This window comes from Salvelinus fontinalis, chromosome 14 (assembly GCF_029448725.1).
Source record: "Salvelinus fontinalis isolate EN_2023a chromosome 14, ASM2944872v1, whole genome shotgun sequence".
NCBI classification, from domain to species: domain Eukaryota; kingdom Metazoa; phylum Chordata; class Actinopteri; order Salmoniformes; family Salmonidae; genus Salvelinus; species Salvelinus fontinalis.
In genome coordinates, this window is record NC_074678.1 from 8308017 (window position 1) to 8322249 (window position 14233).

Here is a 14233-nt window from a genome sequence, read left to right on the forward strand (position 1 = left end):
CACCATACGGGACTGTTCGGTTTGTTTTTGTACATCGTCATTTTGTGTAGTCTATTTTCCCTGTTCGTTCGTTCTTCGTGTTTAATGTAAGTTCGTCGTCCAGGTCTGTCTACTCCGTTTGTTGTTTTGTTAGTTATAGTGAAGTTCGTGTTTTTTCGTCTTGTCTTTAAATAAATTATGTGTTCACAACCCGCTGCGCCTTGGTTCCATCACTACTCCTCCTTTTCGGTTGAAGAGGAGGACTACCGTTGCACTGCCTCTGATTGAGAATCATACCAGGCCAAACACAAAAATACCAACATAGAAAATCACACATAGACAAACCCACCCCAACTCACGCCCTGACCAACTAAATAAACACAAAACAAGGGAAAACAGGTCAGGAACGTGACACTCGTTATTGTTATTTTATTGTGTTACTTTTTATTATTTCTTATTATTTTTTACTTTAGTTTATTTGGTAAATATTTTCTTAACTCTTTCTTGAACTGCATTGTGGGTTAAGGCGTTGTAAGTTAGCATTTCACGATAAGGTCTACAGCTGTTGTATTCGGCGCATGTGACAAATAAAGTTTAATTTGATTTGACAGAGTAGGGAAAGCCCCAGTGAGCAGCCTCCATGGTGGGTGACCCTGACCCAACATCGCAGAGCCACAGCCTGCTTATTTAGGGAGCCACAGACCAACAGACCTCACTGGTCTCCCTGGGGGATAAGGACAGCTGCACAGAGAATGTCTCTCTATGTGTGTGTGTGTGTGTGTGTGTGTGTGTATTAGATCTGATTTTGAGGAAAAGCAGGGATAACAGAAGCCCCACTGTCACGCCCTGGCCTTAGTATTCTTTGTTTTCTTGATTATTTTAGTTAGGTCAGGGTGTGACATGGGGAATGTTTATATTTTGTTGGTTTTGGGTGTTTATTTGGTAAAGGGGTTATGGGGTGTAATATATGGTTTTGTGTTGAGTGTAGATGTCTAGCGTTGTCTATGTTGGTGAGTTATCTAGAAGAGTCTATGGTTACCTGAATGAGTTCCCAATTAGAGACAGCTGATTTCGGTTGTCTCTGATTGGGAGCCTTATTTAGGGTAGCCATAGGCTCTCATTGGTTGTGGGTAATTGTCTATGTAAGAACGTTTGTAGCCTGTATGTTTGTGCACAACGTTTGTAGCTTCACGGTCGTTTTGTTATTTTGTTGTTTTGTTAAAGTGTTTTTGTGTCGTGTTCATCTTCGTGTTAAAATAAAAGAAGATGGCATATTTTCCAACTGCTGCATTTTGGTCCGTTAATCCGCCACACGATCGTGACAGAATTACCCACCATAGGACCAAGCGGCATGGAAGGCGGCAACAGGACCTAACCACAAAGGATTTCTGGACATGGGAGGAGATACTGGATGGTAAGGGGCCTTGGGATCAACCTGGAGAATATCGCCTCCCTCGTGAAGAGCTGGAGGCAGCGAAAGCCGAGAGGAGGCGATATGAGGAGGCAGCACGGAGACAAGGCTGGAAGCCCGTGAGTACAACCCAAAAATTTCTTGGGGGGGCCTTAAAGGGAGTGTGGCGAAGTCAGGTAGGAAACCTGCGCCTACTCCCTGTACTTACCGTGGAGAGCGAGAGTACGGGCAGACACCGTGTTACGCAGTAGAGCGCACGGTGTCTCCTGTACGCATGCATAGCCCGGTTCGGTACATTGCAGCTCCACGTATCGGCCGGGCTAGACTGAGCGTTGAGCCATATGTCATGAAGCCGGCCCAACGCATCTGGTCACCAGTGCGTCTCCTCGGGCCGGCGTACATGGCACCAGCCTTACGCATGGTGTCCCCGGTTCGCCTACATAGGCCGGTGCGGGTTATTCTACCTCCCCGCACTGGTCAGGCGACGGGGAGCATAGAACCAGGTAAGGTTGGGCAGGCTCGGCGTTCAAGGGAGCCAGTACGCCTGCACGGTCCGGTATTTCCGGCGCCACCTCCCCGCCCCAATCCAGTACCACCAGTGCCTCCTCCACGCACTAGCTATATGGTGCGTGTCTCCAGCCCTTTACCACCAGTGTCTAAACCACGCACCAAGCCTCCTGTGTGTCCCCAGAGTCCTGTGCGTCCTGTTGCTGCTCCCCGCACTAGCCCTGAGATGCGTGTCCCCAGCCCGGTGCCACCAGTCCCGGCACCACGCACCAGGCCTACAGTGCGCCTCAGCCGGCAGGAGTCTGCCGTCTGCACAGCAATGACTGAACTGCCCGTCTCCCCAGCGCCATCTGAGCCATCCGTCTCCCTAGCGCCATCTGAGCCATCCGTCTGCAATGAGCCTGCAAAGCCGCCCGTCTGCCATGAGCCTGCAAAGCCGCCCGTCTGCCATGAGCCCACTGAGCCGTCCGCCAGACAGGAGCCGCTAGAGCCGCCAGCCAGACAGGAGCCGCTAGAGCCGTCCGTCAGACAGGATCCGCCAGAGCCGCCAACCAGACAGGATCTGCCAGAGCCGCCAACCAGACAGGATCAGCCAGATCAGTCAGCTAGCCATGAGCAGCCAGATCCGTCAGCTAGCCATGAGCAGCCAGATCCGTCAGCCAGCCATGAGCAGCCAGATCCGTCAGCCAGCCATGAGCAGCCAGATCCGTCAGCTAGCCATGAGCAGCCAGATCCGTCAGCTAGCCATGAGCAGCCAGATCCGTCAGCTAGCCATGAGCAGCCAGATCCGTCAGCTAGCCATGAGCAGCCAGATCCGTCAGCCAGCCATGAGCAGCCAGATCCGTCAGCCAGCCATGAGCAGCCAGATCCGTCAGCTAGCCATGAGCAGCCAGATCCGTCAGCTAGCCATGAGCAGCCAGATCCGTCAGCTAGCCATGAGCAGCCAGATCCGTCAGCTAGCCATGAGCAGCCAGATCCGTCAGCTAGCCATGAGCAGCCAGATCCGTCAGCTAGCCATGAGCAGCCAGATCCGTCAGCTAGCCATGAGCAGCCAGATCCGTCAGCTAGCCATGAGCAGCCAGATCCGTCAGCTAGCCATGAGCAGCCAGATCCGTCAGCCAGCCATGAGCAGCCAGATCCGTCAGCCAGCCATGAGCAGCCAGATCAGTTAGCCAGCCATGAGCAGCCAGATCTGTCAGCCAGCCATGGGCCGTCCCTCAGTCCGGAGCTGCAGTCCCTCAGTCCGGAGCTGCAGTCCCTCAGTCCGGAGCTGCCATTCCTCAGTCCGGAGCTGCCCCTTACCCTGGAGCTGCCCCTTACCCTGGAGCTGCCCCTTACCCTGGAGCTGCCCCTTACCCTGGAGCTGCCCCTTACCCTGGAGCTGCCCCTTACCCTGTTGCTGCCCCTTACCCTGGTGCTGCCCCTTACCCTGGTGCTGCCCCTTACCCTGGTACTGATCCTGGTACTGCCCCTTACCCTGGTACTGGCCCTTAATCCGGAACTCCCCCTTAATGCAATGGGATTAATGTGGAGAGGGGTTATTTTGAAGAAACTAAGGAGGTGGTTAGGGACTGTGGTGAAGTGGGGACCACGACCAGAGCCGGAGCCGCCACCGTGGAGGGAAGCCCACCCAGACCTTCCCCTAGACTGTGTATGGTGCGCCCGGAGTTCGCGCCTCAAGGGGGGGGTTATGTCACGCCCTGGCCTTAGTATTCTTTGTTTTCTTGATTATTTTAGTTAGGTCAGGGTGTGACATGGGGAATGTTTATATTTTGTTGGTTTTGGGTGTTTATTTGGTAAAGGGGTTATGGGGTGTAATATATGGTTTTGTGTTGAGTGTAGATGTCTAGCGTTGTCTATGTTGGTGAGTTATCTAGAAGAGTCTATGGTTACCTGAATGAGTTCCCAATTAGAGACAGCTGATTTCGGTTGTCTCTGATTGGGAGCCTTATTTAGGGTAGCCATAGGCTCTCATTGGTTGTGGGTAATTGTCTATGTAAGAACGTTTGTAGCCTGTATGTTTGTGCACAACGTTTGTAGCTTCACGGTCGTTTTGTCATTTTGTTGTTTTGTTAAAGTGTTTTTGTGTCGTGTTCATCTTCGTGTTAAAATAAAAGAAGATGGCATATTTTCCAACTGCTGCATTTTGGTCCGTTAATCCGCCACACGATCGTGACACCCACACTAATGATATGATCCTGTAACATCACAGTTAAGAGGGTCTGGTTCACGTGACTGCTCTTCTCTGCACTGCAATATGTAATAGTTTGAATCAGACACTACTGTAGTCATCAAATTCATTTCACAATTTGTAAAAGTCGGCACTTCAAGTTCCAGGTAGTTGATTAGTTCATGTACAGACACACTGTAAACAACTTATGTAGTTTTTACAGTAACTTACTGGCAGCCAGTTTACAGTAATTTTCCGTTAAACCAAAGTGTCTTTAGAATTTATCCGGTTGTTGGGGGGTCGTAACGGTTGTTGGGGGGTCGTAACGGTTGTTGGGGGGTCGTAACGGTTGTTGGGGGGTCGTAACGGTTGTTGGGGGGTCGTAACGGTTGTTGGGGGGTCGTAACGGTTGTTGGGGGGTCGTAACGGTTGTTGGGGGGTCGTAACGGTTGTTGGGGGGTCGTAACGGTTGTTGGGGGGTCGTAACGGTTGTTGGGGGGTCGTAACGGTTGTTGGGGGGTCGTAACGGTTGTTGGGGGGTCGTAACGGTTGTTGGGGGGTCGTAACGGTTGTTGGGGGGTCGTAACGGTTGTTGGGGGGTCGTAACGGTTGTTGGGGGGTCGTAACGGTTGTTGGGGGGTCGTAACGGTTGTTGGGGGGTAGTAACGGTTGTTGGGGGGTAGTAACGGTTGTTGGGGGGCAGTAACGGTTGTTGGGGGGCAGTAACGGTTGTTTGGGGGCAGTAACGGTTGTTGGGGGGCAGTAACGGTTGTTGGGGGGTAGTAACGATTGTTGGGGGGTCGTAACGGTTGTTGGGGGGTCGTAACGGTTGTTGGGGGGTGTTACGCACACCTCTGAGAAGAGGGAACGCAACTCCCTGCTACAACTCAACTCTCTGCTACAACTCAACTCTCTGAAGGGCAAGAGGTATGGACTGTAGGTGCGAGTAAGGATGACACAAAAGCAGAATTTACCGTTTACTAGAATTTATTGTCTTACACGGTAATATGGGGAAAAGGGGCTGGACGGAACCAAAGCAAAGAAATTAAATATCAAAGTTCCCCCTCTCCTATCTAACCTGCCTACCCACTTAACTTACCTAACTTAGCACCGTCTGGTGCCCTAACCAAAATACAGGGGGTGGTCCGCCCAGGTCTTACCTAGTGTGCCTAGACAGTAAATATACTACGGGTATATGTATGCCCGCGGGCCTCTTGCCTAAGCACTCCCAAAGTGCCTTCTCCTTCCCCCCCTGGGAACAAATGAAACAGAGTAATTATTAATGATTTCACAAACACTCACAAACACAGGACATAGAAAAACTGCTACCAACAACAACAGTACATACCACCCTTTCTGATACACAACCCACACTATATCACAATCTAATTTTTCTCTCTCTCCTCTCTCTCCCCTCATCTCCTCTCCCGGGGCAGAACACTGGCTTTTATCTTCAGGTGGCAATGGTGATTAGTGTCAGCTGCTTCTTGATGAGGGGGCGGGGTCAGCTCCAATCACCAATTAGCCTGGGGTTGACCAATCAGCTGGTTGGGGAGTACTTCAGGAAGCCATCTCCTGAAACACACACTCAAATACAAAACAGAACACAGAAACTGGGGAACGTAACAGGGGGTAGTAACGGTTGTTGGGGGGTCGTAACGGTTGTTGGGGGGTCGTAACGGTTGTTGGGGGGTCGTAACGGTTGTTGGGGGTCGTAACGGTTGTTGGGGGTCGTAACGGTTGTTGGGGGTCGTAACGGTTGTTGGGGGTCGTAACGGTTGTTGGGGGGTCGTAACGGTTGTTGGGGGGTCGTAACGGTTGTTGGGGGGTAGTAACGGTTGTTGGGGGGTCGTAACGGTTGTTGGGGGTCGTAACGGTTGTTGGGGGTCGTAACGGGTGTTGGGGGGTCGTAACGGTTGTTGGGGGGTCGTAACGGTTGTTGGGGGGTCGTAACGGTTGTTGGGGGTCGTAACGGTTGTTGGGGGGTCGTAACGGTTGTTGGGGGGTCGTAACGGTTGTTGGGGGGTCGTAACGGTTGTTGGGGGGTCGTAACGGTTGTTGGGGGGTCGTAACGGTTGTTGGGGGGTCGTAACGGTTGTTGGGGGGTCGTAACGGTTGTTGGGGGGTCGTAACGGTTGTTGGGGGGTAGTAACGGTTGTTTGGGGTAGTAACGGTTGTTGGGGGGTAGTAATGGTTGTTACGGTTGTTGGGGGGCAGTAACGGTTGTTTGGGGGCAGTAATGGTTGTTTGGGGGTCGTAACGGTTGTTTGGGGGCAGTAACGGTTGTTTGGGGGCAGTAATGGTTGTTTGGGGGTCGTAACGGTTGTTTGGGGGCAGTAACGGTTGTTTGGGGGTAATAACGGTTGTTTGGGGGTAGTAACGGTTGTTGGGGGGTAGTAACGGTTGTTACGGTTGTTTGGGGGCAGTAACGGTTGTTTGGGGGCAGTAACGGTTGTTTGGGGGGCAGTAACGGTTGTTTGGGGGGTAGTAACGGTTGTTTGGGGGTAGTAACGGTTGTTTGGGGGTAGTAATAGTTGTTTGGGGGGTAGTAACGGTTGTTTGGGGGGGTAGTAATAGTTGTTGGGGGGTAGTTACGGTTGTTTGGGGGCAGTTACGGGGCAGTCAAGGGGAAGGATCTTCTAGGAGCACATCTTCCGGTTATTGTGAGGTGGATTCACTCCTGTGGTCTAGTGATAGAGGGTCAGATTATACCAGCCTTACCCACCTCTTGTCCAACTTCAGGTACAAAAGACATTGCAAGTCATATAATGTGTATATATATACAGTGTTGTAATGATGTGCATAAAGTTAAAGTACAAAAAGGGAAAATAAATAAGCATAAATATGGGTTGTATTTACAATGGTATTTGTTCTTCAATGGTTGACCTTTTCTTGTGGCAACAGGTCACAAATCTTGCTGCTGTGATGGCACACTGTGGAATTTCACCCAGTAGATATGGGAGTTTATCAAAATCGGGTTTGCTCTCGAATTCTTTGTGGAGCTGTGTAATCTGAGGGAAATATGTGTCTCTAATATGGGCAGGAGGTTAGGAAGTGCAGCTCGGTTTCCACCTCATTTTGTGGGCAGTGTGCACATAGCCTGTCTTCTCTTGAGAGCCAGGTCTGCCTACGGCGGCCTTTCTCAATAGCAAGGCTATGCTCACTGAGTCTGTACATAGTCAAAGCTTTCCTTAAGTTTGGGTCAGTCACAGTGGTCAGGTATTCTGCCACTGTGTACTCTCTGTTTAGGGCCAAATAGCATTCTAGTTTGCTCTGTTTTTTTGTTAATTCTTTCCAATGTGTCAAGTAATTATATTTTTGTTTTCTCATGATTTGGTTGGGTCTAATTGTGCTGTTGTCCTGTGGCTCTGTGGGGTCTGTGTTTGTGAACAGAGTCCCAGGACTAGCTTGCTTAGGGGACTCTTCCCCAGGTTCATCTCTCTATAGGTGATGGCTTTGTTATGGAAGGTTTGGGAATCACTTCCTTTTAGGTGGTTGTAGAATTTAACGTCTATTTTCTGGATTTTGATAATTAGCGGGTATCGGCCTAATTCTGCTCTTCATGCATTATTTGGTGTTCTACGTTGTACACAGAGGATATTTTTGCTGAATTCTGCATGCAGAGTCTCAATTTGGTGTTTGTCCCATTTTGTGAATTCTTGGATGGTGAGCGGACCCCAGACCTCACAACCATAAAGGGCAATGGGTTCTATAAGGACCCCAGACCTGAGAACCATAAAGGGCAACGGGTGACTGCGACTGGACCTTTTTTTGGAACACCATTATTTTGGTTTTACTGAGATTTACTGGCAGAATCTGTGCAGAAGATCTAGGTGCTGCTGTAGGCCCTCCTTGGTTGGGGAGAGAAGCACCAGGTCATCAGCAAACAGTAGACATTTGACTTCAGATTCTAGTAGGATGAGGCCGGTTGCTGCAGACTGTTCTAGTGCCCGCGCCAATTCGTTGATATACATGTTGAAGAGGGTGGGGCTTAAGCTGCATCCCTGTCTCACCCCACGGCCCTGTGGGAAGAAATGTGTGTTTTTTGCCTATTTTAACCGCACACTTGTTGTTTGTGTACATGGATTTTATAATGTTATTCCCCTTTACACCACTTTCCATCAATTTGTATAGCAGACCCTCAATGCCAAATTGAGTCTCTCTCTCTCCTTCCCTCTTAGCAGAGACCACAGACAATAACATCAATATCACTGCTGGCTTCTTCATTGGTGGGTTCCCGGGTAGTGTTTATTGCCTGTGATGTAAAGCGCTGAATGGGGGCGGTAAATGTCCTTGTTTTGTTCATACTGTATTACTTGCATCCCAAATGGCACCCTGTTCCCTGTGTAGGGCACTACTTTTGACCAGGGTCCATAGTGCACTACATAGGAAATAGGGTGACATTTGAGACGTAACCTCACTCTTCACTGGAAGAGTCTGGAACTTACCAGAACGGTTTAATGGCTTTTCTTCTGATGGCACTTAGTTCCTGCTGTTTCCGCCCTGATAATTTTTTTCTCTCTCACTTTATAATGGAAATATTGTTAGCCTGGTCACTGATCTGTTTGTGCTATCTTGAAGTTTTACAAGACAATACAAACAGATCTGGGATCAGGCTTCATTAGAAAGATGTAAATGTTAGGGTTATGATTGTATTCATCTTGACACCCAGAACCAAACCTGAATCTTGTTCCTCAAGGTGGGGGGGTCATGAATGGTGTAATAAATGGAGGAGGAGTGTTTCTGGCAAGCAGCCCAGAGAGAAGGAGCGGAGAGGAGCGGGAGGAGGAACGGAGAGGAGGAGCGGAGAGGAGCGGGAGGAGTGTTAATCCTGTATGTTTCCCAGAGAGAGGGAGCGGAGAGGAGCGGGAGGAGGAACGGAGAGGAGGAGCGGAGAGGAGCGGGAGGAGTATTAATCCTGTATGTTTCCCAGAGAGAGGGAGCGGGAGGAGCGGGAGGAGTGTTAATCCTGTATGTTTCCCAGAGAGAGGGAGCGGGAGGAGTGTTAATCCTGTATGTTTCCCAGAGAGAGGGAGCAGAGAGGAGCGGGTGGAGTATTAATCCTGTATGTTTCCCAGAGAGAGGGAGCGGGAGGAGTGTTAATCCTGTATGTTTCCCAGAGAGAGGGAGCGGAGAGGAGCGGGAGGAGTGTTAATCCTGTATGTTTCCCAGAGAGAGGGAGCGGAGAGGAGCGGGAGGAGTGTTAATCCTGTATGTTTCCCAGAGAGAGGGAGCAGAGAGGAGCGGGTGGAGTATTAATCCTGTATGTTTCCCAGAGAGATGGAGCAGAGAGGAGTATTAATCCTGTATGTTTCCCAGAGAGAGGGAGCAGAGAGGAGCGGGAGGAGTATTAATCCTGTATGTTTCCCAGAGAGAGGGAGCAGAGAGGAGCGGGAGGAGTATTAATCCTGTATGTTTCCCAGAGAGAGGGAGCGGGAGGAGTGTTAATCCTGTATGTTTCCCAGAGAGAGGGAGCAGAGAGGAGCGGGTGGAGTATTAATCCTGTATGTTTCCCAGAGAGAGGGAGCAGAGAGGAGTATTAATCCTGTATGTTTCCCAGAGAGAGGGAGCGGGAGGAGTGTTAATCCTGTATGTTTCCCAGAGAGAGGGAGCGGAGAGGAGCAGAGAGGAGTGTTAATCCTGTATGTTTCCCAGAGAGGAGGAGCGGGAGGAGTGTTAATCCTGTATGTTTCCCAGAGAGAGGGAGCGGGAGGAGTGTTAATCCTGTATGTTTCCCAGAGAGAGGGAGCGGAGAGGAGCGGGAGGAGTGTTAATCCTGTATGTTTCCCAGAGAGAGGGAGCGGAGAGGAGCGGGAGGAGTATTAATCCTGTATGTTTCCCAGAGAGAGGGAGCAGAGAGGATGGAGGAGTGTTAATCCTGTATGTTTCCCAGAGGGAGCGGAGAGGAGCGGGAGGAGTATTAATCCTGTATGTTTCCCAGAGGGAGCGGAGAGGAGCGGGAGGAGTATTAATCCTGTATGTTTCCCAGAGAGAGGGAGCAGAGAGGAGCGGAGAAGAGTATTAATCCTGTATGTTTCCCAGAGAGAGGGAGCGGGAGGAGTGTTAATCCTGTATGTTTCCCAGAGAGAGGGAGTGGAGAGGAGCGGGAGGAGTATTAATCCTGTATGTTTCCCAGAGAGAGGGAGCAGAGAGGAGCGGGAGGAGTATTAATCCTGTATGTTTCCCAGAGAGAGGGAGCGGAGAGGAGCGGGAGGAGTGTTAATCCTGTATGTTTCCCAGAGAGAGGGAGCAGAGAGGAGCGGGAGGAGTATTAATCCTGTATGTTTCCCAGAGGGAGCGGAGAGGAGCGGGAGGAGTATTAATCATGTATGTTTCCCAGAGAGAGGGAGCAGAGAGGAGCGGGAGGAGTATCAATCCTGTATGTTTCCCAGAGGGAGCGGAGAGGAGCGGGAGGAGTATTAATCCTGTATGTTTCCCAGAGGGAGCGGAGAGGAGCGGGAGGAGTATTAATCCTGTATGTTTCCCAGAGAGAGGGAGCGGAGAGGAGCGGGAGGAGTATTAATCCTGTATGTTTCCCAGAGAGAGGGAGCGGGAGGAGTGGGAGGAGTATTAATCCTGTATGTTTCCCAGAGAGAGGGAGCGGGAGGAGTGTTAATCCTGTATGTTTCCCAGAGAGAGGGAGCGGAGAGGAGCAGAGAGGAGTATTAATCCTGTATGTTTCCCAGAGAGAGGGAGCGGAGAGGAGCGGGAGGAGTATTAATCCTGTATGTTTCCCAGAGAGAGGGAGCAGAGAGGATGGAGGAGTATTAATCCTGTATGTTTCCCAGAGAGAGGGAGCAGAGAGGAGCGGGTGGAGTATTAATCCTGTATGTTTCCCAGAGAGAGGGAGCGGGAGGAGTGTTAATCCTGTATGTTTCCCAGAGAGAGGGAGCAGAGAGGAGCGGGAGGAGTATTAATCCTGTATGTTTCCCAGAGAGAGGGAGCGGAGAGGAGCATTAATCCTGTATGTTTCCCAGAGAGAGGGAGCAGAGAGGAGCAGGAGGAGTGTTAATCCTGTATGTTTCCCAGAGAGAGGGAGCGGAGAGGAGTATTAATCCTGTATGTTTCCCAGAGAGAGGGAGCGGAGAGGAGTATTAATCCTGTATGTTTCCCAGAGAGAGGGAGCGGGAGGAGTGTTAATCCTGTATGTTCCCCAGAGAGAGGGAGCAGAGAGGAGCGGGAGGAGTATTAATCCTGTATGTTTCCCAGAGAGAGGGAGCGGGAGGAGTGTTAATCCTGTATGTTCCCCAGAGAGAGGGAGCAGAGAGGAGCGGGAGGAGTGTTAATCCTGTATGTTTCCCAGAGAGAGGGAGCAGAGAGGAGTATTAATCCTGTATGTTTCCCAGAGAGAGGGAGCGGGAGGAGTGTTAATCCTGTATGTTTCCCAGAGAGAGGGAGCGGAGAGGAGCAGAGAGGAGTGTTAATCCTGTATGTTTCCCAGAGAGAGGGAGCGGGAGGAGTGTTAATCCTGTATGTTTCCCAGAGAGAGGGAGTGGAGCGGGAGGAGTATTAATCCTGTATGTTTCCCAGAGAGAGGGAGCAGAGAGGAGCGGGAGGAGTATTAATCCTGTATGTTTCCCAGAGAGAGGGAGCAGAGAGGATGGAGGAGTATTAATCCTGTATGTTTCCCAGAGAGAGGGAGCGGAGAGGAGCGGGAGGAGTGTTAATCCTGTATGTTTCCCAGAGAGAGGGAGCAGAGAGGAGCGGGAGGAGTATTAATCCTGTATGTTTCCCAGAGAGAGGGAGCGGAGAGGAGCGGGAGGAGTATTAATCCTGTATGTTTCCCAGAGAGAGGGAGCGGAGAGGAGCGGGAGGAGTGTTAATCCTGTATGTTTCCCAGAGAGAGGGAGCGGAGAGGAGCGGGAGGAGTATTAATCCTGTATGTTTCCCAGAGAGAGGGAGCGGGAGGAGTGGGAGGAGTATTAATCCTGTATGTTTCCCAGAGAGAGGGAGCGGGAGGAGTGTTAATCCTGTATGTTTCCCAGAGAGAGGGAGCGGAGAGGAGCAGGAGGAGTATTAATCCTGTATGTTTCCCAGAGAGAGGGAGCGGAGAGGAGTATTAATCCTGTATGTTTCCCAGAGAGAGGGAGCGGGAGGAGCGGGAGGAGTGTTAATCCTGTATGTTTCCCAGAGAGAGGGAGCGGAGAGGAGCGGGAGGAGTGTTAATCCTGTATGTTTCCCAGAGAGAGGGAGCGGAGAGGAGCAGAGAGGAGTGTTAATCCTGTATGTTTCCCAGAGAGAGGGAGCAGAGAGGATGGAGGAGTGTTAATCCTGTATGTTTCCCAGAGGGAGCGGAGAGGAGCGGGAGGAGTATTAATCCTGTATGTTTCCCAGAGGGAGCGGAGAGGAGCGGGAGGAGTATTAATCCTGTATGTTTCCCAGAGAGAGGGAGCAGAGAGGAGCGGAGAAGAGTATTAATCCTGTATGTTTCCCAGAGAGAGGGAGCGGGAGGAGTGTTAATCCTGTATGTTTCCCAGAGAGAGGGAGTGGAGAGGAGCGGGAGGAGTATTAATCCTGTATGTTTCCCAGAGAGAGGGAGCAGAGAGGAGCGGGAGGAGTATTAATCCTGTATGTTTCCCAGAGAGAGGGAGCAGAGAGGATGGAGGAGTATTAATCCTGTATGTTTCCCAGAGAGAGGGAGCGGAGAGGAGCGGGAGGAGTGTTAATCCTGTATGTTTCCCAGAGAGAGGGAGCAGAGAGGAGCGGGAGGAGTATTAATCCTGTATGTTTCCCAGAGGGAGCGGAGAGGAGCGGGAGGAGTATTAATCATATATGTTTCCCAGAGAGAGGGAGCAGAGAGGAGCGGGAGGAGTATCAATCCTGTATGTTTCCCAGAGGGAGCGGAGAGGAGCGGGAGGAGTATTAATCCTGTATGTTTCCCAGAGGGAGCGGAGAGGAGCGGGAGGAGTATTAATCCTGTATGTTTCCCAGAGAGAGGGAGCGGAGAGGAGCGGGAGGAGTATTAATCCTGTATGTTTCCCAGAGAGAGGGAGCGGGAGGAGTGGGAGGAGTATTAATCCTGTATGTTTCCCAGAGAGAGGGAGCGGGAGGAGTGTTAATCCTGTATGTTTCCCAGAGAGAGGGAGCGGAGAGGAGCAGAGAGGAGTATTAATCCTGTATGTTTCCCAGAGAGAGGGAGCGGAGAGGAGCGGGAGGAGTATTAATCCTGTATGTTTCCCAGAGAGAGGGAGCAGAGAGGATGGAGGAGTATTAATCCTGTATGTTTCCCAGAGAGAGGGAGCAGAGAGGAGCGGGTGGAGTATTAATCCTGTATGTTTCCCAGAGAGAGGGAGCGGGAGGAGTGTTAATCCTGTATGTTTCCCAGAGAGAGGGAGCAGAGAGGAGCGGGAGGAGTATTAATCCTGTATGTTTCCCAGAGAGAGGGAGCGGAGAGGAGCATTAATCCTGTATGTTTCCCAGAGAGAGGGAGCAGAGAGGAGCAGGAGTGTTAATCCTGTATGTTTCCCAGAGAGAGGGAGCGGAGAGGAGTATTAATCCTGTATGTTTCCCAGAGAGAGGGAGCGGAGAGGAGTATTAATCCTGTATGTTTCCCAGAGAGAGGGAGCGGGAGGAGTGTTAATCCTGTATGTTCCCCAGAGAGAGGGAGCAGAGAGGAGCGGGAGGAGTATTAATCCTGTATGTTTCCCAGAGAGAGGGAGCGGGAGGAGTGTTAATCCTGTATGTTCCCCAGAGAGAGGGAGCAGAGAGGAGCGGGAGGAGTGTTAATCCTGTATGTTTCCCAGAGAGAGGGAGCAGAGAGGAGTATTAATCCTGTATGTTTCCCAGAGAGAGGGAGCGGGAGGAGTGTTAATCCTGTATGTTTCCCAGAGAGAGGGAGCGGAGAGGAGCAGAGAGGAGTGTTAATCCTGTATGTTTCCCAGAGAGAGGGAGCGGGAGGAGTGTTAATCCTGTATGTTTCCCAGAGAGAGGGAGTGGAGCGGGAGGAGTATTAATCCTGTATGTTTCCCAGAGAGAGGGAGCAGAGAGGAGCGGGAGGAGTATTAATCCTGTATGTTTCCCAGAGAGAGGGAGCAGAGAGGATGGAGGAGTATTAATCCTGTATGTTTCCCAGAGAGAGGGAGCGGAGAGGAGCGGGAGGAGTGTTAATCCTGTATGTTTCCCAGAGAGAGGGAGCAGAGAGGAGCGGGAGGAGTATTAATCCTGTA